Raw genomic sequence first — 21,208 nt, forward strand, 5'->3', positions numbered from 1 at the left:
GTGATGTGTGAGTTGGGGAGGAGGGTCTGTGTGTCCATTATTATACATAACTGTGTGATGTGTGTTTTGGGGAGGAGGGTCTGTGTGTCCATTATTATACATAACTGTGTGAAGTGTGTTTTGGGGAGGAGGGTCTGTGTGTCCATTATTATAGATAACTGTGTGATGTGTGAGTTGGGGAGGAGGGTCTGTGCGTCCATTATTATACATAACTGTGTAATGTGTGTTTTGGGAGGAGGGTCTGTGTGTCCATTATTATACGTAACTGTGTGATGTGTGAGTTGGGGAGGAGGGTCTGTGTGTCCATTATTATACATAACTGTGTGATGTGTGTTTTGGGGAGGAGGGTCTGTGTGTCCATTATTATACATAACTGTGTGATGTGTGTTTTGGGGAGGAGGGTCTGTGTGTCCATTATTATACATAACTGTGTGATGTGTGAGTTGGGGAGGAGGGTCTGTGTGTCCATTATTATACATAACTGTGTGATGTGTGAGTTGGGGAGGAGGGTCTGTGTGTCCATTATTATACATTACTGTGTGATGTGTGTTTTGGGGAGGAGGGTCTGTGTGTCCATAATTAGACATTACTGTGTGATGTGTGAGTTGGGGAGGAGGGTCTGTGTGTCCATTATTATACATAACTGTGTGATGTGTGTTTTGGGGAGGAGGGTCTGTGTGTCCATTATTATACATAACTGTGTGATGTGTGTTTTGGGGAGGAGGGTCTGTGTGTCCATTATTATACATAACTGTGTGATGTGTGAGTTGGGGAGGAGGGTCTGTGTGTCCATTATTATACATAACTGTGTGATGTGTGTTTTGGGAAGGAGGGTCTGTGTGTCCATTATTATACATAACTGTGTGATGTTTGAGTTGGGGAGGAGGGTCTGTGTGTCCATTATTATACATAACTGTGTGATGTGTGTTTTGGGGAGGAGGGTCTGTGTGTCCATTATTATACATAACTGTGTGATGTGTGTTTTGGGGAGGAGGGTCTGTGTGTCCATTATTATACATAACTGTGTGATGTGTGTTTTGGGGAGGAGGGTCTGTGTGTCCATTATTATACATAACTGTGTGATGTGTGAGTTGGGGAGGAGGGTCTGTGTGTCCATTATTATACATAACTGTGTGATGTGTGAGTTGGGGAGGAGGGTCTGTGTGTCCATTATTATACATAACTGTGTGATGTGTGTTTTGGGGAGGAGGGTCTGTGTGTCCATTATTATACATAACTGTGTGAAGTGTGTTTTGGGGAGGAGGGTCTGTGTGTCCATTATTATACATAACTGTGTGATGTGTGAGTTGGGGAGGAGGGTCTGTGTGTCCATTATTATACATAACTGTGTAATGTGTGTTTTGGGAGGAGGGTCTGTGTGTCCATTATTATACGTAACTGTGTGATGTGTGAGTTGGGGAGGAGGGTCTGTGTGTCCATTATTATACATAACTGTGTGATGTGTGTTTTGGGGAGGAGGGTCTGTGTGTCCATTATTATACATAACTGTGTGATGTGTGTTTTGGGAGGAGGGTCTGTGTGTCCATTATTATACATAACTGTGTGATGTGTGAGTTGGGGAGGAGGGTCTGTGTGTCCATTATTATACATGAACTGTGTGATGTGTGAGTTGGGGAGGAGGGTCTGTGTGTCCATTATTATACATTACTGTGTGATGTGTGTTTTGGGGAGGAGGGTCTGTGTGTCCATAATTAGACATTACTGTGTGATGTGTGAGTTGGGAGGAGGGTCTGTGTGTCCATTATTATACATAACTGTGTGATGTGTGTTTTGGGGAGGAGGGTCTGTGTGTCCATTATTATACATAACTGTGTGATGTGTGTTTTGGGGAGGAGGGTCTGTGTGTCCATTATTATACATAACTGTGTGATGTGTGAGTTGGGGAGGAGGGTCTGTGTGTCCATTATTATACATAACTGTGTGATGTGTGTTTTGGGAAGGAGGGTCTGTGTGTCCATTATTATACATAACTGTGTGATGTTTGAGTTGGGGAGGAGGGTCTGTGTGTCCATTATTATACATAACTGTGTGATGTGTGTTTTGGGGAAGAGGGTCTGTGTGTCTATTATTATACATAACTGTGTGATGTGTGTTTTGGGGAGGAGGGTCTGTGTGTCCATTATTATACATAACTGTGTGATGTGTGTTTTGGGGAGGAGGGTCTGTGTGTCCATTATTATACATAACTGTGTGATGTGTGAGTTGGGGAGGAGGGTCTGTGTGTCCATTATTATACATAACTGTGTGATGTGTGAGTTGGGGAGGAGGGTCTGTGTGTCCATTATTATACATAACTGTGTGATGTGTGAGTTGGGAGGAGGGTCTGTGTGTCCATTATTATACATAACTGTGTGAAGTGTGAGTTGGGGAGGAGGGTCTGTGTGTCCATTATTATACATAACTGTGTGATGTGTGTTTTGGGGAGGAGGGTCTGTGTGTCCATTATTATACATAACTGTGTGAAGTGTGAGTTGGGGAGGAGGGTCTGTGTGTCCATTATTATACATAACTGTGTGATGTGTGTTTTGGGGAGGAGGGTCTGTGTGTCCATTATTATACATAACTGTGTGATGTGTGAGTTGGGGAGGAGGGTCTGTGTGTCCATTATTATACATAACTGTGTAATGTGTGTTTTGGGAGGAGGGTCTGTGTGTCCATTATTATACGTAACTGTGTGATGTGTGAGTTGGGGAGGAGGGTCTGTGTGTCCATTATTATACATAACTGTGTGATGTGTGTTTTGGGGAGGAGGGTCTGTGTGTCCATTATTATACATAACTGTGTGATGTGTGTTTTGGGGAGGAGGGTCTGTGTGTCCATTATTATACATAACTGTGTGATGTGTGAGTTGGGGAGGAGGGTCTGTGTGTCCATTATTATACATAACTGTGTGATGTGTGAGTTGGGGAGGAGGGTCTGTGTGTCCATTATTATACATAACTGTGTGATGTGTGTTTTGGGGAGGAGGGTCTGTGTGTCCATTATTATACATAACTGTGTGATGTGTGAGTTGGGGAGGAGGGTCTGTGTGTCCATTATTATACATAACTGTGTGATGTGTGTTTTGGGGAGGAGGGTCTGTGTGTCCATTATTACACATAACTGTGTGATGTGTGAGTTGGGGAGGAGGGTCTGTGTGTCCATTATTATACATAACTGTGTGATGTGTGAGTTGGGGAGGAGGGTCTGTGTGTCCATTATTATACATAACTGTGTGATGTGTGTTTTGGGGAGGAGGGTCTGTGTGTCCATTATTATACATAACTGTGTGATGTGAGTTTTGGGCAGGAGGGTCTGTGTGTCCATTATTATACATAACTGTGTGATGTGTGATTTGGGGAGGTGGGTCTGTGTGTCCATTATTATACATAACTGTGTGATGTGTGTTTTGGGGAGGAGGGTCTGTGTGTCCATTATTATACATAACTGTGTGATGTGTGTTTTGGGGAGGAGGGTCTGTGTGTCCATTATTATACATAACTGTGTGATGTGTGTTTTGGGGAGGAGGGTCTGTGTGTCCATTATTATACATAACTGTGTGATGTGTGTTTTGGGGAGGAGGGTCTGTGTGTCCATTATTATACATAACTGTGTGATGTGTGTTTTGGGGAGGAGGGTCTGTGTGTCCATTATTATACATAACTGTGTGAAGTGTGAGTTGGGGAGGAGGGTCTGTGTGTCCATTATTATACATAACTGTGTGATGTGTGAGTTGGGGAGGAGGGTCTGTGTGTCCATTATTATACATAACTGTGTGATGTGTGTTTTGGGGAGGAGGGTCTGTGTGTCCATTATTATACATAACTGTGTGATGTGTGAGTTGGGGAGGAGGGTCTGTGTGTCCATTATTATACATAACTGTGTGATGTGTGTTTTGGGGAGGAGGGTCTGTGTGTCCATTATTATACATAACTGTGTGAAGTGTGTTTTGGGGAGGAGGGTCTGTGTGTCCATTATTATACATAACTGTGTGATGTGTGAGTTGGGGAGGAGGGTCTGTGTGTCCATTATTATACATAACTGTGTAATGTGTGTTTTGGGAGGAGGGTCTGTGTGTCCATTATTATACGTAACTGTGTGATGTGTGAGTTGGGGAGGAGGGTCTGTGTGTCCATTATTATACATAACTGTGTGATGTGTGTTTTGGGGAGGAGGGTCTGTGTGTCCATTATTATACATAACTGTGTGATGTGTGTTTTGGGGAGGAGGGTCTGTGTGTCCATTATTATACATAACTGTGTGATGTGTGAGTTGGGGAGGAGGGTCTGTGTGTCTATTATTATACATAACTGTGTGATGTGTGAGTTGGGGAGGAGGGTCTGTGTGTCCATTATTATACATTACTGTGTGATGTGTGTTTTGGGGAGGAGGGTCTGTGTGTCCATAATTAGACATTACTGTGTGATATGTGAGTTGGGGAGGAGGGTCTGTGTGTCCATTATTATACATAACTGTGTGATGTGTGTTTTGGGGAGGAGGGTCTGTGTGTCCATTATTATACATAACTGTGTGATGTGTGTTTTGGGGAGGAGGGTCTGTGTGTCCATTATTATACATAACTGTGTGATGTGTGAGTTGGGGAGGAGGGTCTGTGTGTCCATTATTATACATAACTGTGTGATGTGTGTTTTGGGAAGGAGGGTCTGTGTGTCCATTATTATACATAACTGTGTGATGTGTGTTTTGGGGAGGAGGGTCTGTGTGTCCATTATTATACATAACTGTGTGAAGTGTGAGTTGGGGAGGAGGGTCTGTGTGTCCATTATTATACATAACTGTGTGATGTGTGTTTTGGGGAGGAGGGTCTGTGTGTCCATTATTATACATAACTGTGTGATGTGTGAGTTGGGGAGGAGGGTCTGTGTGTCCATTATTATACATAACTGTGTAATGTGTGTTTTGGGAGGAGGGTCTGTGTGTCCATTATTATACATAACTGTGTGATGTGTGTTTTGGGGAGGAGGGTCTGTGTGTCCATTATTATACATAACTGTGTGATGTGTGTTTTGGGGAGGAGGGTCTGTGTGTCCATTATTATACATAACTGTGTGATGTGTGAGTTGGGGAGGAGGGTCTGTGTGTCCATTATTATACATAACTGTGTGATGTGTGAGTTGGGGAGGAGGGTCTGTGTGTCCATTATTATACATAACTGTGTGATGTGTGTTTTGGGGAGGAGGGTCTGTGTGTCCATTATTATACATAACTGTGTGATGTGTGAGTTGGGGAGGAGGGTCTGTGTGTCCATTATTATACATAACTGTGTGATGTGTGTTTTGGGGAGGAGGGTCTGTGTGTCCATTATTACACATAACTGTGTGATGTGTGAGTTGGGGAGGAGGGTCTGTGTGTCCATTATTATACATAACTGTGTGATGTGTGAGTTGGGGAGGAGGGTCTGTGTGTCCATTATTATACATAACTGTGTGATGTGTGTTTTGGGGAGGAGGGTCTGTGTGTCCATTATTATACATAACTGTGTGATGTGTGTTTTGGGGAGGAGGGCCTGTGTGTCCATTATTATACATAACTGTGTGATGTGTGAGTTGGGGAGGAGGGTCTGTGTGTCCATTATTATACATAACTGTGTGATGTGTGAGTTGGGGATGAGGGTCTGTGTGTCCATTATTATACATAACTGTGTGATGTGTGTTTTGGGGAGGAGGGTCTGTGTGTCCATTATTATACTTAACTGTGTGATGTGTGTTTTGGGGAGGAGGGTCTGTGTGTCCATTATTATACATAACTGTGTGATGTGTGAGTTGGGGAGGAGGGTCTGTGTGTCCATTATTATACATAACTGTGTGGTGTGTGAGTTGGGGAGGAGGGTCTGTGTGTCCATTATTATACATAACTGTGTGATGTGTGAGTTGGGGATGAGGGTCTGTGTGTCCATTATTATACATAACTGTGTGATGTGTGTTTTGGGGAGGAGGGTCTGTGTGTCCATTATTATACATAACTGTGTGATGTGTGATTTGTGGAGGAGGGTCTGTGTGTCCATTATTATACATAACTGTGTAATGTGTGTTTTGGTGAGGAGGGTCTGTGTGTCCATTATTATACATAACTGTGTGATGTGTGAGTTGGGGAGGAGGGTCTGTGTGTCCATTATTATACATAACTGTGTGATGAGTGAGTTGGGGAGGAGGGTCTGTGTGTCCATTATTATACATAACTGTGTGATGTGTGTTTTGGGGAGGAGGGTCTGTGTGTCCATTATTATACATAACTGTGTGATGTGTGTTTTGGGGAGAAGGGTCTGTGTGTCCATTATTATACATAACTGTGTGATGTATGAGTTGGGGAGGAGGGTCTGTGTGTCCATTATTATACATAACTGTGTGATGTATGAGCTGGGGAGGAGGGTCTGTGTGTACATTATTATACATAACTGTGTAATGTGTGAGTTGGGGAGGAGGGTCTGTGTGTCCATTATTATACATAACTGTGTGATGTGTGTGTTGGGGAGGAGGGTCTGTGTGTCCATTATTATACATAACTGTGTGATGTGTGAGTTGGGGAGGAGGGTCTGTGTGTCCATTATTATACATAACTGTGTGATGTATGAGTTGGGGAGGAGGGTCTGTGTGTCCATTAGTATACATAACTGTGTAATGTATGAGTTGGGGAGGAGGGTCTGTGTGTCCATTATTATACATAACTGTGTGATGTGTGAGTTGGGGAGGAGGGTCTGTGTGTCCATTATTATACTTAACTGTGTGAAGTGTGAGTTGGGGAGGAGGGTCTGTGTGTCCATTATTATACATAACTGTGTGATGTGTGAGTTGGGGAGGAGGGTCTGTGTGTCCATTATTATACATAACTGTGTGAAGTGTGAGTTGGGGAGGAGGGTCTGTGTGTCCATTATTATACATAACTGTGTGAAGTGTGAGTTGGGGAGGAGGGTCTGTGTGTCCATTATTATACATAACTGTGTGAAGTGTGAGTTGGGGAGGAGGGTCTGTGTGTCCATTATTATACATAACTGTGTGAAGTGTGAGTTGGGGAGGAGGGTCTGTGTGTCCATTATTATACATAACTGTGTGATGTGTGTTTTGGGGAGGAGGGTCTGTGTGTCCATTATTATACATAACTGTGTGAAGTGTGTTTTGGGGAGGAGGGTCTGTGTGTCCATTATTATACATAACTGTGTGAAGTGTGAGTTGGGGAGGAGGGTCTGTGTGTCCATTATTATACATAACTGTGTGATGTGTGTTTTGGGGAGGTGGGTCTGTGTGTCCATTATTATACATAACTGTGTGATGTGTGTTTTGGGGAGGAGGGTCTGTGTGTCCATTATTATACATAACTGTGTGATGTGTGTTTTGGGGAGGAGGGTCTGTGTGTCCATTATTATACTTAACTGTGTGAAGTGTGAGCTGGGGAGGAGGGTCTGTGTGTCCATTATTATACATAACTGTGTGATGTGTGAGTTGGGGAGGAGGGTCTGTGTGTCCATTATTATACATAACTGTGTGAAGTGTGAGTTGGGGAGGAGGGTCTGTGTGTCCATTATTATACATAACTGTGTGATGTGTGTTTTGGGGAGGAGGGTCTGTGTGTCCATTATTATACATAACTGTGTGAAGTGTGAGTTGGGGAGGAGGGTCTGTGTGTCCATTATTATACAAAACTGTGTGATGTGTGTTTTGGGGAGGTGGGTCTGTGTGTCCATTATTATACATAACTGTGTGATGTGTGTTTTGGGGAGGAGGGTCTGTGTGTCCATTATTATACATAACTGTGTGATGTGTGTTTTGGGGAGGAGGGTCTGTGTGTCCATTATTATACATAACTGTGTGATGTGTGTTTTGGGGAGGAGGGTCTGTGTGTCCATTATTATACGTAACTGTGTGATGTGTGAGTTGGGGAGGAGGGTCTGTGTGTCCATTATTATACATAACTGTGTGATGTGTGTTTTGGGGAGGAGGGTCTGTGTGTCCATTATTATACATAACTGTGTGATGTGTGTTTTGGGGAGGAGGGTCTGTGTGTCCATTATTATACATAACTGTGTGATGTGTGAGTTGGGGAGGAGGGTCTGTGTGTCCATTATTATACATAACTGTGTGATGTGTGAGTTGGGGAGGAGGGTCTGTGTGTCCATTATTATACATTACTGTGTGATGTGTGTTTTGGGGAGGAGGGTCTGTGTGTCCATTATTATACATAACTGTGTGATGTGTGAGTTGGGGAGGAGGGTCTGTGTGTCCATTATTATACATAACTGTGTGATGTGTGTTTTGGGGAGGAGGGTCTGTGTGTCCATTATTATACATAACTGTGTGATGTGTGTTTTGGGGAGGAGGGTCTGTGTGTCCATTATTATACATAACTGTGTGATGTGTGAGTTGGGGAGGAGGGTCTGTGTGTCCATTATTATACATAACTGTGTGAAGTGTGTTTTGGGAAGGAGGGTCTGTGTGTCCATTATTATACATAACTGTGTGATGTTTGAGTTGGGGAGGAGGGTCTGTGTGTCCATTATTATACATAACTGTGTGATGTGTGTTTTGGGGAGGAGGGTCTGTGTGTCCATTATTATACATAACTGTGTGATGTGTGTTTTGGGGAGGAGGGTCTGTGTGTCCATTATTATACATAACTGTGTGATGTGTGTTTTGGGGAGGAGGGTCTGTGTGTCCATTATTATACATAACTGTGTGATGTGTGTTTTGGGGAGGAGGGTCTGTGTGTCCATTATTATACATAACTGTGTGATGTGTGAGTTGGGGAGGAGGGTCTGTGTGTCCATTATTATACATAACTGTGTGATGTGTGAGTTGGGGAGGAGGGTCTGTGTGTCCATTATTATACATAACTGTGTGATGTGTGTTTTGGGGAGGAGGGTCTGTGTGTCCATTATTATACATAACTGTGTGAAGTGTGAGTTGGGGAGGAGGGTCTGTGTGTCCATTATTATACATAACTGTGTGATGTGTGTTTTGGGGAGGAGGGTCTGTGTGTCCATTATTATACATAACTGTGTGATGTGTGAGTTGGGGAGGAGGGTCTGTGTGTCCATTATTATACATAACTGTGTAATGTGTGTTTTGGGAGGAGGGTCTGTGTGTCCATTATTATACGTAACTGTGTGATGTGTGAGTTGGGGAGGAGGGTCTGTGTGTCCATTATTATACATAACTGTGTGATGTGTGTTTTGGGGAGGAGGGTCTGTGTGTCCATTATTATACATAACTGTGTGATGTGTGAGTTGGGGAGGAGGGTCTGTGTGTCCATTATTATACATAACTGTGTGATGTGTGAGTTGGGGAGGAGGGTCTGTGTGTCCATTATTATACATAACTGTGTGATGTGTGAGTTGGGGAGGAGGGTCTGTGTGTCCATTATTATACATAACTGTGTGATGTGTGTTTTGGGGAGGAGGGTCTGTGTGTCCATTATTATACATAACTGTGTGATGTGTGAGTTGGGGAGGAGGGTCTGTGTGTCCATTATTATACATAACTGTGTGATGTGTGTTTTGGGGAGGAGGCTCTGTGTGTCCATTATTATACATAACTGTGTGATGTGTGAGTTGGGGAGGAGGGTCTGTGTGTCCATTATTATACATAACTGTGTGATGTGTGAGTTGGGGAGGAGGGTCTGTGTGTCCATTATTATACATAACTGTGTGATGTGTGTTTTGGGGAGGAGGGTCTGTGTGTCCATTATTATACATAACTGTGTGATGTGTGTTTTGGGGAGGAGGGTCTGTGTGTCCATTATTATACATAACTGTGTGATGTGTGAGTTGGGGAGGAGGGTCTGTGTGTCCATTATTATACATAACTGTGTGATGTGTGTTTTGGGGAGGAGGGTCTGTGTGTCCATTATTATACATAACTGTGTGATGTGTGAGTTGGGGAGGAGGGTCTGTGTGTCCATTATTATACATAACTGTGTGATGTGTGTTTTGGGGAGGAGGGTCTGTGTGTCCATTATTATACATAACTGTGTGATGTGTGAGTTGGGGATGAGGGTCTGTGTGTCCATTATTATACATAACTGTGTGATGTGTGATTTGTGGAGGAGGGTCTGTGTGTCCATTATTATACATAACTGTGTAATGTGTGTTTTGGGGAGGAGGGTCTGTGTGTCCATTATTATACATAACTGTGTGATGTGTGAGTTGGGGAGGAGGGTCTGTGTGTCCATTATTATACATAACTGTGTGATGAGTGAGTTGGGGAGGAGGGTCTGTGTGTCCATTATTATACATAACTGTGTGATGTGTGTTTTGGGGAGGAGGGTCTGTGTGTCCATTATTATACATAACTGTGTGATGTGTGTTTTGGGGAGAAGGGTCTGTGTGTCCATTATTATACATAACTGTGTGATGTATGAGTTGGGGAGGAGGGTCTGTGTGTCCATTATTATACATAACTGTGTGATGTATGAGCTGGGGAGGAGGGTCTGTGTGTACATTATTATACATAACTGTGTAATGTGTGAGTTGGGGAGGAGGGTCTGTGTGTCCATTATTATACATAACTGTGTGATGTGTGTGTTGGGGAGGAGGGTCTGTGTGTCCATTATTATACATAACTGTGTGATGTGTGAGTTGGGGAGGAGGGTCTGTGTGTCCATTATTATACATAACTGTGTGATGTATGAGTTGGGGAGGAGGGTCTGTGTGTCCATTATTATACATAACTGTGTAATGTATGAGTTGGGGAGGAGGGTCTGTGTGTCCATTATTATACATAACTGTGTGATGTGTGAGTTGGGGAGGAGGGTCTGTGAGTCCATTATTATACTTAACTGTGTGAAGTGTGAGTTGGGGAGGAGGGTCTGTGTGTCCATTATTATACATAACTGTGTGATGTGTGAGTTGGGGAGGAGGGTCTGTGTGTCCATTATTATACATAACTGTGTGAAGTGTGAGTTGGGGAGGAGGGTCTGTGTGTCCATTATTATACATAACTGTGTGAAGTGTGAGTTGGGGAGGAGGGTCTGTGTGTCCATTATTATACATAACTGTGTGAAGTGTGAGTTGGGGAGGAGGGTCTGTGTGTCCATTATTATACATAACTGTGTGATGTGTGTTTTGGGGAGGAGGGTCTGTGTGTCCATTTTTATTCATAACTGTGTGAAGTGTGTTTTGGGGAGGAGGGTCTGTGTGTCCATTATTATACATAACTGTGTGAAGTGTGAGTTGGGGAGGAGGGTCTGTGTGTCCATTATTATACATAACTGTGTGATGTGTGTTTTGGGGAGGTGGGTCTGTGTGTCCATTATTATACATAACTGTGTGATGTGTGTTTTGGGGAGGAGGGTCTGTGTGTCCATTATTATACTTAACTGTGTGAAGTGTGAGCTGGGGAGGAGGGTCTGTGTGTCCATTATTATACATAACTGTGTGATGTGTGAGTTGGGGAGGAGGGTCTGTGTGTCCATTATTATACATAACTGTGTGAAGTGTGAGTTGGGGAGGAGGGTCTGTGTGTCCATTATTATACATAACTGTGTGATGTGTGTTTTGGGGAGGAGGGTCTGTGTGTCCATTATTATACATAACTGTGTGAAGTGTGAGTTGGGGAGGAGGGTCTGTGTGTCCATTATTATACATAACTGTGTGATGTGTGTTTTGGGGAGGTGGGTCTGTGTGTCCATTATTATACATAACTGTGTGATGTGTGTTTTGGGGAGGAGGGTCTGTGTGTCCATTATTATACATAACTGTGTGATGTGTGTTTTGGGGAGGAGGGTCTGTGTGTCCATTATTATACATAACTGTGTGATGTGTGTTTTGGGGAGGAGGGTCTGTGTGTCCATTATTATACATAACTGTGTGATGTGTGTTTTGGGGAGGAGGGTCTGTGTGTCCATTATTATACATAACTGTGTGATGTGTGTTTTGGGGAGGAGGGTCTGTGTGTCCATTATTATACATAACTGTGTAAAGTGTGTTTTGGGGAGGAGGGTCTGTGTGTCCATCATTATACATAACTGTGTGAAGTGTGAGTTGGGGAGGAGGGTCTGTGTGTCCATTATTATACATAACTGTGTGATGTGTGAGTTGGGGAGGAGGGTCTGTGTGTCCATTATTATACATAACTGTGTGAAGTGTGAGTTGGGGAGGAGGGTCTGTGTGTCCATTATTATACATAACTGTGTGATGTGTGAGTTGGGGAGGAGGGTCTGTGTGTCCATTATTATACATAACTGTGTGAAGTGTGAGTTGTGGAGGAGGGTCTGTGTGTCCATTATTATACATAACTGTGTGATGTGTGAGTTGGGGAGGAGGGTCTGTGTGTCCATTATTATACATAACTGTGTGATGTGTGTTTTGGGGAGGAGGGTCTGTGTGTCCATTATTATACATAACTGTGTGATGTGTGAGTTGGGGAGGAGGGTCTGTGTGTCCATTATTATACATAACTGTGTGATGTGTGAGTTGGGGAGGAGGGTCTGTGTGTCCATTATTATCCATAACTGTGTGATGAGTGAGTTGGGGAGGAGGGTCTGTGTGTCCATTATTATACATTACTGTGTGATGTGTGAGTTGGGGTGGAGGGTCTGTGTGTCCATTATTATACATAACTGTGTGAAGTGTGAGTTGGGGAGGAGGGTCTGTGTGTCCTTTATTATACATAACTGTGCGAAGTGTGTTTTGGGGAGGAGGGTCTGTGTGTCCATTATTATACATAACTGTGCGATGTGTGTTTTGGGGAGGAGGGTCTGTGTGTCCATTATTATACATAACTGTGTGAAGTGTGAGTTGGGGAGGAGGGTCTGTGTGTCCATTATTATACATAACTGTGTGATGTGTGAGTTGGGGAGGAGGGTCTGTGTGTCCATTATTATACATAACTGTGTGATGTGTGAGTTGGGGAGGAGGGTCTGTGTGTCCATTATTATACATAACTGTGTGTTGAGTGAGTTGGGGAGGAGGGTCTGTGTGTCCATTATTATACATTACTGTGTGATGTGTGAGTTGGGGAGGAGGGTCTGTGTGTCCATTATTATACATAACTGTGTGAAGTGTGAGTTGGGGAGGAGGGTCTGTGTGTCCATTATTATACATAACTGTGTGAAGTGTGAGTTGGGGAGGAGGGTCTGTGTGTCCATTATTATACATAATTGTGTGAAGTGTGAGTTGGGGAGGAGGGTCTGTGTGTCCTTTATTATACATAACTGTGTGAAGTGTGAGTTGGGGAGGAGGGTCTGTGTGTCCATTATTATACATAACTGTGTGATGTGTGAGTTGGGGAGGAGGGTCTGTGTGTCCTTTATTATACATAACTGTGTGATGTGTGAGTTGGGGAGGAGGGTCTGTGTGTCCATTATTATACATAACTGTGTGAAGTGTGAGTTGGGGAGGAGGGTCTGTGTGTCCTTTATTATACATAACTGTGTGAAGTGTGAGTTGGGGAGGAGGGTCTGTGTGTCCATTATTATACATAACTGTGTGAAGTGTGAGTTGGGGAGGAGGGTCTGTGTGTCCATTATTATACATAACTGTGTGATGTGTGTTTTGGGGAGGAGGGTCTGTGTGTCCATTTTTATACATAACTGTGTGATGTGTGTTTTGGGGTGGAGGGTCTGTGTGTCCATTATTATACATAACTGTGTGAAGTGTAAGTTGGGGAGGAGGGTCTGTGTGTCCATTATTATACATAACTGTGTGATGTGTGTTTTGGGGAGGAGGGTCTGTGTGTCCATTATTATACATAACTGTGTGAAGTGTGAGTTGGGGAGGAGGGTCTGTGTGTCCATTATTATACATAACTGTGTGAAGTGTGAGTTGGGGAGGAGGGTCTGTGTGTCCATTGTTATACATAACTGTGTGAAGTGTGAGTTGGGGAGGAGGGTCTGTGTGTCCATTATTATACATAACTGTGTGATGTGTGTTTTGGGGAGGAGGGTCTGTGTGTCCATTATTATACATAACTGTGTGAAGTGTGAGTTGGGGAGGAGGGTCTGTGTGTCCATTTTTATACATAACTGTGTGATGTGTGTTTTGGGGAGGAGGGTCTGTGTGTCCATTATTATACATAACTGTGTGATGTGTGTTTTGGGGAGGAGGGTCTGTGTGTCCATTATTATACATAACTGTGTGATGTGTGTTTTGGGGAGGAGGGTCTGTGTGTCCATTATTATACATAACTGTGTGATGTGTGTTTTGGGGAGGAGGGTCTGTGTGTCCATTATTATACATAACTGTGTGATGTGTGTTTTGGGGAGGAGGGTCTGTGTGTCCATTATTATACATAACTGTGTGATGTGTGTTTTGGGGAGGAGGGTCTGTGTGTCCATTATTATACATAACTGTGTAAAGTGTGTTTTGGGGAGGAGGGTCTGTGTGTCCATCATTATACATAACTGTGTGAAGTGTGAGTTGGGGAGGAGGGTCTGTGTGTCCATTATTATACATAACTGTGTGATGTGTGAGTTGGGGAGGAGGGTCTGTGTGTCCATTATTATACATAACTGTGTGAAGTGTGAGTTGGGGAGGAGGGTCTGTGTGTCCATTATTATACATAACTGTGTGATGTGTGAGTTGGGGAGGAGGGTCTGTGTGTCCATTATTATACATAACTGTGTGATGTGTGTTTTGGGGAGGAGGGTCTGTGTGTCCATTATTATACATAACTGTGTGATGTGTGAGTTGGGGAGGAGGGTCTGTGTGTCCATTATTATACATAACTGTTTGATGTGTGAGTTGGGGAGGAGGGTCTGTGTGTCCATTATTATACATAACTGTGTGATGTGTGTTTTGGGGAGGAGGGTCTGTGTGTCCATTATTATACATAACTGTGTGATGTGTGTTTTGGGGAGGAGGGTCTGTGTGTCCATTATTATACATAACTGTGTGATGTGTGTTTTGGGGAGGAGGGTCTGTGTGTCCATTATTATACATAACTGTGTGAAGTGTGAGTTGGGGAGGAGGGTCTGTCTGTCCATTATTATACATAACTGTGTGATGTGTGTTTTGGGGAGGAGGGTCTGTGTGTCCATTATTATACATAACTGTGTAAAGTGTGTTTTGGGGAGGAGGGTCTGTGTGTCCATTATTATACATAACTGTGTGAAGTGTGAGTTGGGGAGGAGGGTCTGTGAGTCCATTATTATACATAACTGTGTGATGTGTGTTTTGGGGAGGAGGGTCTGTGTGTCCATTATTATACATAACTGTGTGATGAGTGTTTTGGGGAGGAGGGTCTGTGTGTCCATTATTATACATAACTGTGTGATGTGTGAGTTGGGGAGGAGGGTCTGTGTGTCCATTATTATACATAACTGTGTGATGTGTGTTTTGGGGAGGAGGGTCTGTGTGTCCATTATTATACATAACTGTGTGAAGTGTGAGTTGGGGAGGAGGGTCTGTCTGTCCATTATTATACATAACTGTGTGATGTGTGTTTTGGGGAGGAGGGTCTGTGTGTCCATTATTATACATAACTGTGTGAAGTGTGAGTTGGGGAGGAGGGTCTGTGTGTCCATTATTATACATAACTGTGTGATGTGTGAGTTGGGGAGGAGGGTCTGTGTGTCCATTATTATACATAACTGTGTGATGTGTGTTTTGGGGAGGAGGGTCTGTGTGTCCATTATTATACATAACTGTGTGATGTGTGAGTTGGGGAGGAGGGTCTGTGTGTCCATTATTATACATAACTGTGTGATGTGTGAGTTGGGGAGGAGGGTCTGTGTGTCCATTATTATACATAACTGTGTGAAGTGTGAGTTGGGGAGGAGGGTCTGTGTGTCCATTATTATACATAACTGTGTAAAGTGTGTTTTGGGGAGGAGGGTCTGTGTGTCCATCATTATACATAACTGTGTGAAGTGTGATTTGGGGAGGAGGGTCTGTGTGTCCATTATTATACATAACTGTGTGATGTGTGAGTTGGGGAGGAGGGTCTGTGTGTCCATTATTATACATAACTGTGTGATGTGTGAGTTGGGGAGGAGGGTCTGTGTGTCCATTATTATACATAACTGTGTGAAGTGTGAGTTGGGGAGGAGGGTCTGTGTGTCCATTATTATACATAACTGTGTAAAGTGTGTTTTGGGGAGGAGGGTCTGTGTGTCCATCATTATACATAACTGTGTGATGTGTGTTTTGGGGAGGAGGGTCTGTGTGTCCATTATTATACATAACTGTGTGATGAGTGTTTTGGGGAGGAGGGTCTGTGTGTCCATTATTATACATAACTGTGTGATGTGTGAGTTGGGGAGGAGGGTCTGTGTGTCCATTATTATACATAACTGTGTGATGTGTGTTTTGGGGAGGAGGGTCTGTGTGTCCATTATTATACATAACTGTGTGATGTGTGAGTTGGGGAGGAGGGTCTGTGTGTCCATTATTATACATAACTGTGTGATGTGTGAGTTGGGGAGGAGGGTCTGTGTGTCCATTATTATACATAACTGTGTGATGAGTGAGTTGGGGAGGAGGGTCTGTGCGTCCATTATTATACATTACTGTGTGATGTGTGAGTTGGGGAGGAGGGTCTGTGTGTCCATTATTATACATAACTGTGTGAAGTGTGAGTTGGGGAGGAGGGTCTGTGTGTCCTTTATTATACATAACTGTGCGAAGTGTGTTTTGGGGAGGAGGGTCTGTGTGTCCATTATTATACATAACTGTGCGATGTGTGTTTTGGGGAGGAGGGTCTGTGTGTCCATTATTATACATAACTGTGTGAAGTGTGAGTTGGGGAGGAGGGTCTGTGTGTCCATTATTATACATAACTGTGTGATGTGTGAGTTGGGGAGGAAGGTCTGTGTGTACATTATTATACATAACTGTGTGATGTGTGAGTTGGGGAGGAGGGTCTGTGTGTCCATTATTATACATAACTGTGTGATGAGTGAGTTGGGGAGGAGGGTCTGTGTGTCCATTATTATACATTACTGTGTGATGTGTGAGTTGGGGAGGAGGGTCTGTGTGTCCATTATTATACATAACTGTGTGAAGTGTGAGTTGGGGAGGAGGGTCTGTGTGTCCATTATTATACATAACTGTGTGATGTGTGTTTTGGGGAGGAGGGTCTGTGTGTCCATTATTATACATAACTGTGTGATGTGTGAGTTGGGGAGGACGGTCTGTGTGTCCATTATTATACATAACTGTGTGATGTGTGAGTTGGGGAGGAGGGTCTGTGTGTCCATTATTATACATAACTGTTTGATGTGTGAGTTGGGGAGGAGGGTCTGTGTGTCCATTATTATACATAACTGTGTGATGTGTGTTTTGGGGAGGAGGGTCTGTGTGTCCATTATTATACATAACTGTGTAATGTGTGAGTTGGGGAGGAGGGTCTGTGTGTCCATTATTATACATAACTGTGTGATGTGTGTTTTGGGGAGGAGGGTCTGTGTGTCCATTGTTATACATAACTGTGTGATGTGTGTTTTGGGGAGGAGGGTCTGTGTGTCCATTATTATACATAACTGTGTGATGTGTGTTTTGGGGAGGAGGGTCTGTGTGTCCATTATTATACATAACTGTGTGATGTGTGTTTTGGGGAGGAGGGTCTGTGTGTCCATTATTATACATAACTGTGTGATGTGTGTTTTGGGGAGGAGGGTCTGTGTGTCCATTATTATACATAACTGTGTGAAGTGTGAGTTGGGGAGGAAGGTCTGTCTGTCCATTATTATACATAACTGTGTGATGTGTGTTTTGCGGAGGAGGGTCTGTGTGTCCATTATTATACATAACTGTGTGAAGTGTGAGTTGGGGAGGAGGGTCTGTGTGTCCATTATTATACATAACTGTGTGATGTGTGAGTTGGGGAGGAGGGTCTGTGTGTCCATTATTATACATAACTGTGTGATGTGTGAGTTGGGGAGGAGGGTCTGTGTGTCCATTATTATACATAACTGTGTAAAGTGTGTTTTGGGGAGGAGGGTCTGTGTGTCCATCATTATACATAACTGTGTGAAGTGTGAGTTGGGGAGGAGGGTCTGTGTGTCCATTATTATACATAACTGTGTGATGTGTGTTTTGGGGAGGAGGGTCTGTGTGTCCATTATTATACATAACTGTGTGATGAGTGTTTTGGGGAGGAGGGTCTGTGTGTCCATTATTATACATAACTGTGTGATGTGTGAGTTGGGGAGGAGGGTCTGTGTGTCCATTATTATACATAACTGTGTGATGTGTGTTTTGGGGAGGAGGGTCTGTGTGTCCATTATTATACATAACTGTGTGATGTGTGAGTTGGGGAGGAGGGTCTGTGTGTCCATTATTATACATAACTGTGTGATGTGTGAGTTGGGGAGGAGGGTCTGTGTGTCCATTATTATACATAACTGTGTGATGAGTGAGTTGGGGAGGAGGGTCTGTGTGTCCATTATTATACATTACTGTGTGATGTGTGAGTTGGGGAGGAGGGTCTGTGTGTCCATTATTATACATAACTGTGTGAAGTGTGAGTTGGGGAGGAGGGTCTGTGTGTCCTTTATTATACATAACTGTGCGAAGTGTGTTTTGGGGAGGAGGGTCTGTGTGTCCATTATTATACATAACTGTGCGATGTGTGTTTTGGGGAGGAGGGTCTGTGTGTCCATTATTATACATAACTGTGTGAAGTGTGAGTTGGGGAGGAGGGTCTGTGTGTCCATTATTATACATAACTGTGTGATGTGTGAGTTGGGGAGGAAGGTCTGTGTGTACATTATTATACATAACTGTGTGATGTGTGAGTTGGGGAGGAGGGTCTGTGTGTCCATTATTATACATAACTGTGTGATGAGTGAGTTGGGGAGGAGGGTCTGTGTGTCCATTATTATACATTACTGTGTGATGTGTGAGTTGGGGAGGAGGGTCTGTGTGTCCATTATTATACATAACTGTGTGAAGTGTGAGTTGGGGAGGAGGGTCTGTGTGTCCATTATTATACATAACTGTGTGAAGTGTGAGTTGGGGAGGAGGGTCTGTGTGTCCATTATTATACATAACTGTGTGAAGTGTGAGTTGGGGAGGAGGGTCTGTGTGTCCATTATTCTACATAACTGTGTGATGTGTGAGTTGGGGAGGAGGGTCTGTGTGTCCATTATTATACATAACTGTGTGAAGTGTGTTTTGGGGAGGAGGGTCTGTGTGTCCATTATTATACATAACTGTGTGAAGTGTGAGTTGGGGAGGAGTGTCTGTGTGTCCATTATTATACATAACTGTGTGAAGTGTGAGTTGGGGAGGAGGGTCTGTGTGTCCTTTATTATACATAACTGTGTGAAGTGTGAGTTGGGGAGGAGGGTCTGTGTGTCCATTATTATACATAACTGTGTGATGTGTGAGTTGGGGAGGAGGGTCTGTGTGTCCTTTATTATACATAACTGTGAGATGTGTGAGTTGGGGAGGAGGGTCTGTGTGTCCATTATTATACATAACTGTGTGAAGTGTGAGTTGGGGAGGAGGGTCTGTGTGTCCTTTATTATACATAACTGTGTGAAGTGTGAGTTGGGGAGGAGGGTCTGTGTGTCCATTATTATACATAACTGTGTGAAGTGTGAGTTGGGGAGGAGGGTCTGTGTGTCCATTATTATACATAACTGTGTGATGTGTGTTTTGGGGAGGAGGGTCTGTGTGTCCATTATTATACATAACTGTGTGATGTGTGTTTTGGGGTGGAGGGTCTGTGTGTCCATTATTATACATAACTGTGTGAAGTGTGAGTTGGGGAGGAGGGTCTGTGTGTCCATTATTATACATAACTGTGTGAAGTGTGAGTTGGGGAGGAGGGTCTGTGTGTCCATTATTATACATAACTGTGTGATGTGTGTTTTGGGGAGGAGGGTCTGTGTGTCCATTAGTATACATAACTGTGTGAAGTGTGAGTTGGGGAGGAGGGTCTGTGTGTCCATTATTATACATAACTGTGTGAAGTGTGAGTTGGGGAGGAGGGTCTGTGTGTCCATTATTATACATAACTGTGTGATGTGTGTTTTGGGGAGGAGGGTCTGTGTGTCCATTATTATACATAACTGCGTAATGTGTGAGTTGGGGAGGAGGGTCTGTGTGTCCATTATTATACATAACTGTGTGATGTGTGTTTTGGGGAGGAGGGTCTGTGTGTCCATTATTATACATAACTGTGTGATGTGTGTGTTGGGGAGGAGGGTCTGTGTGTCCATTATTATACATAACTGTGTGATGTGTGTTTTGGGGAGGAGGGTCTGTGTGTCCATTATTATACATAACTGTGTGAAGTGTGAGTTGGGGAGGAGGGTCTGTCTGTCCATTATTATACATAACTGTGTGATGTGTGTTTTGGGGAGGAGGGTCTGTGTGTCCATTATTATACATAACTGTGTGAAGTGTGAGTTGGGGAGGAGGGTCTGTGTGTCCATTATTATACATAACTGTGTGATGTGTGAGTTGGGGAGGAGGGTCTGTGTGTCCATTATTATACATAACTGTGTGATGTGTGAGTTGGGGAGGAGGGTCTGTGTGTCCATTATTATACATAACTGTGTAAAGTGTGTTTTGGGGAGGAGGGTCTGTGTGTCCATCATTATACATAACTGTGTGAAGTGTGAGTTGGGGAGGAGGGTCTGTGTGTCCATTATTATACATAACTGTGTGATGTGTGTTTTGGGGAGGAGGGTCTGTATGTCCATTATTATACATAACTGTGTGATGAGTGTTTTGGGGAGGAGGGTCTGTGTGTCCATTATTATACATAACTGTGTGATGTGTGAGTTGGGGAGGAGGGTCTGTGTGTCCATTATTATACATAACTGTGTGATGTGTGTTTTGGGGAGGAGGGTCTGTGTGTCCATTATTATACATAACTGTGTGATGTGTGAGTTGGGGAGGAGGGTCTGTGTGTCCATTATTATACATAACTGTGTGATGTGTGAGTTGGGGAGGAGGGTCTGTGTGTCCATTATTATACATAACTGTGTGATGAGTGAGTTGGGGAGGAGGGTCTGTGTGTCCATTATTATACATTACTGTGTGATGTGTGAGTTGGGGAGGAGGGTCTGTGTGTCCATTATTATACATAACTGTGTGAAGTGTGAGTTGGGGAGGAGGGTCTGTGTGTCCTTTATTATACATAACTGTGCGAAGTGTGTTTTGGGGAGGAGGGTCTGTGTGTCCATTATTATACATAACTGTGCGATGTGTGTTTTGGGGAGGAGGGTCTGTGTGTCCATTATTATACATAACTGTGTGAAGTGTGAGTTGGGGAGGAGGGTCTGTGTGTCCATTATTATACAT

The sequence above is a fragment of the Heterodontus francisci genome, chromosome 38 (assembly GCF_036365525.1).
Source record: "Heterodontus francisci isolate sHetFra1 chromosome 38, sHetFra1.hap1, whole genome shotgun sequence".
Classification (NCBI taxonomy): Eukaryota; Metazoa; Chordata; class Chondrichthyes; order Heterodontiformes; family Heterodontidae; genus Heterodontus; species Heterodontus francisci.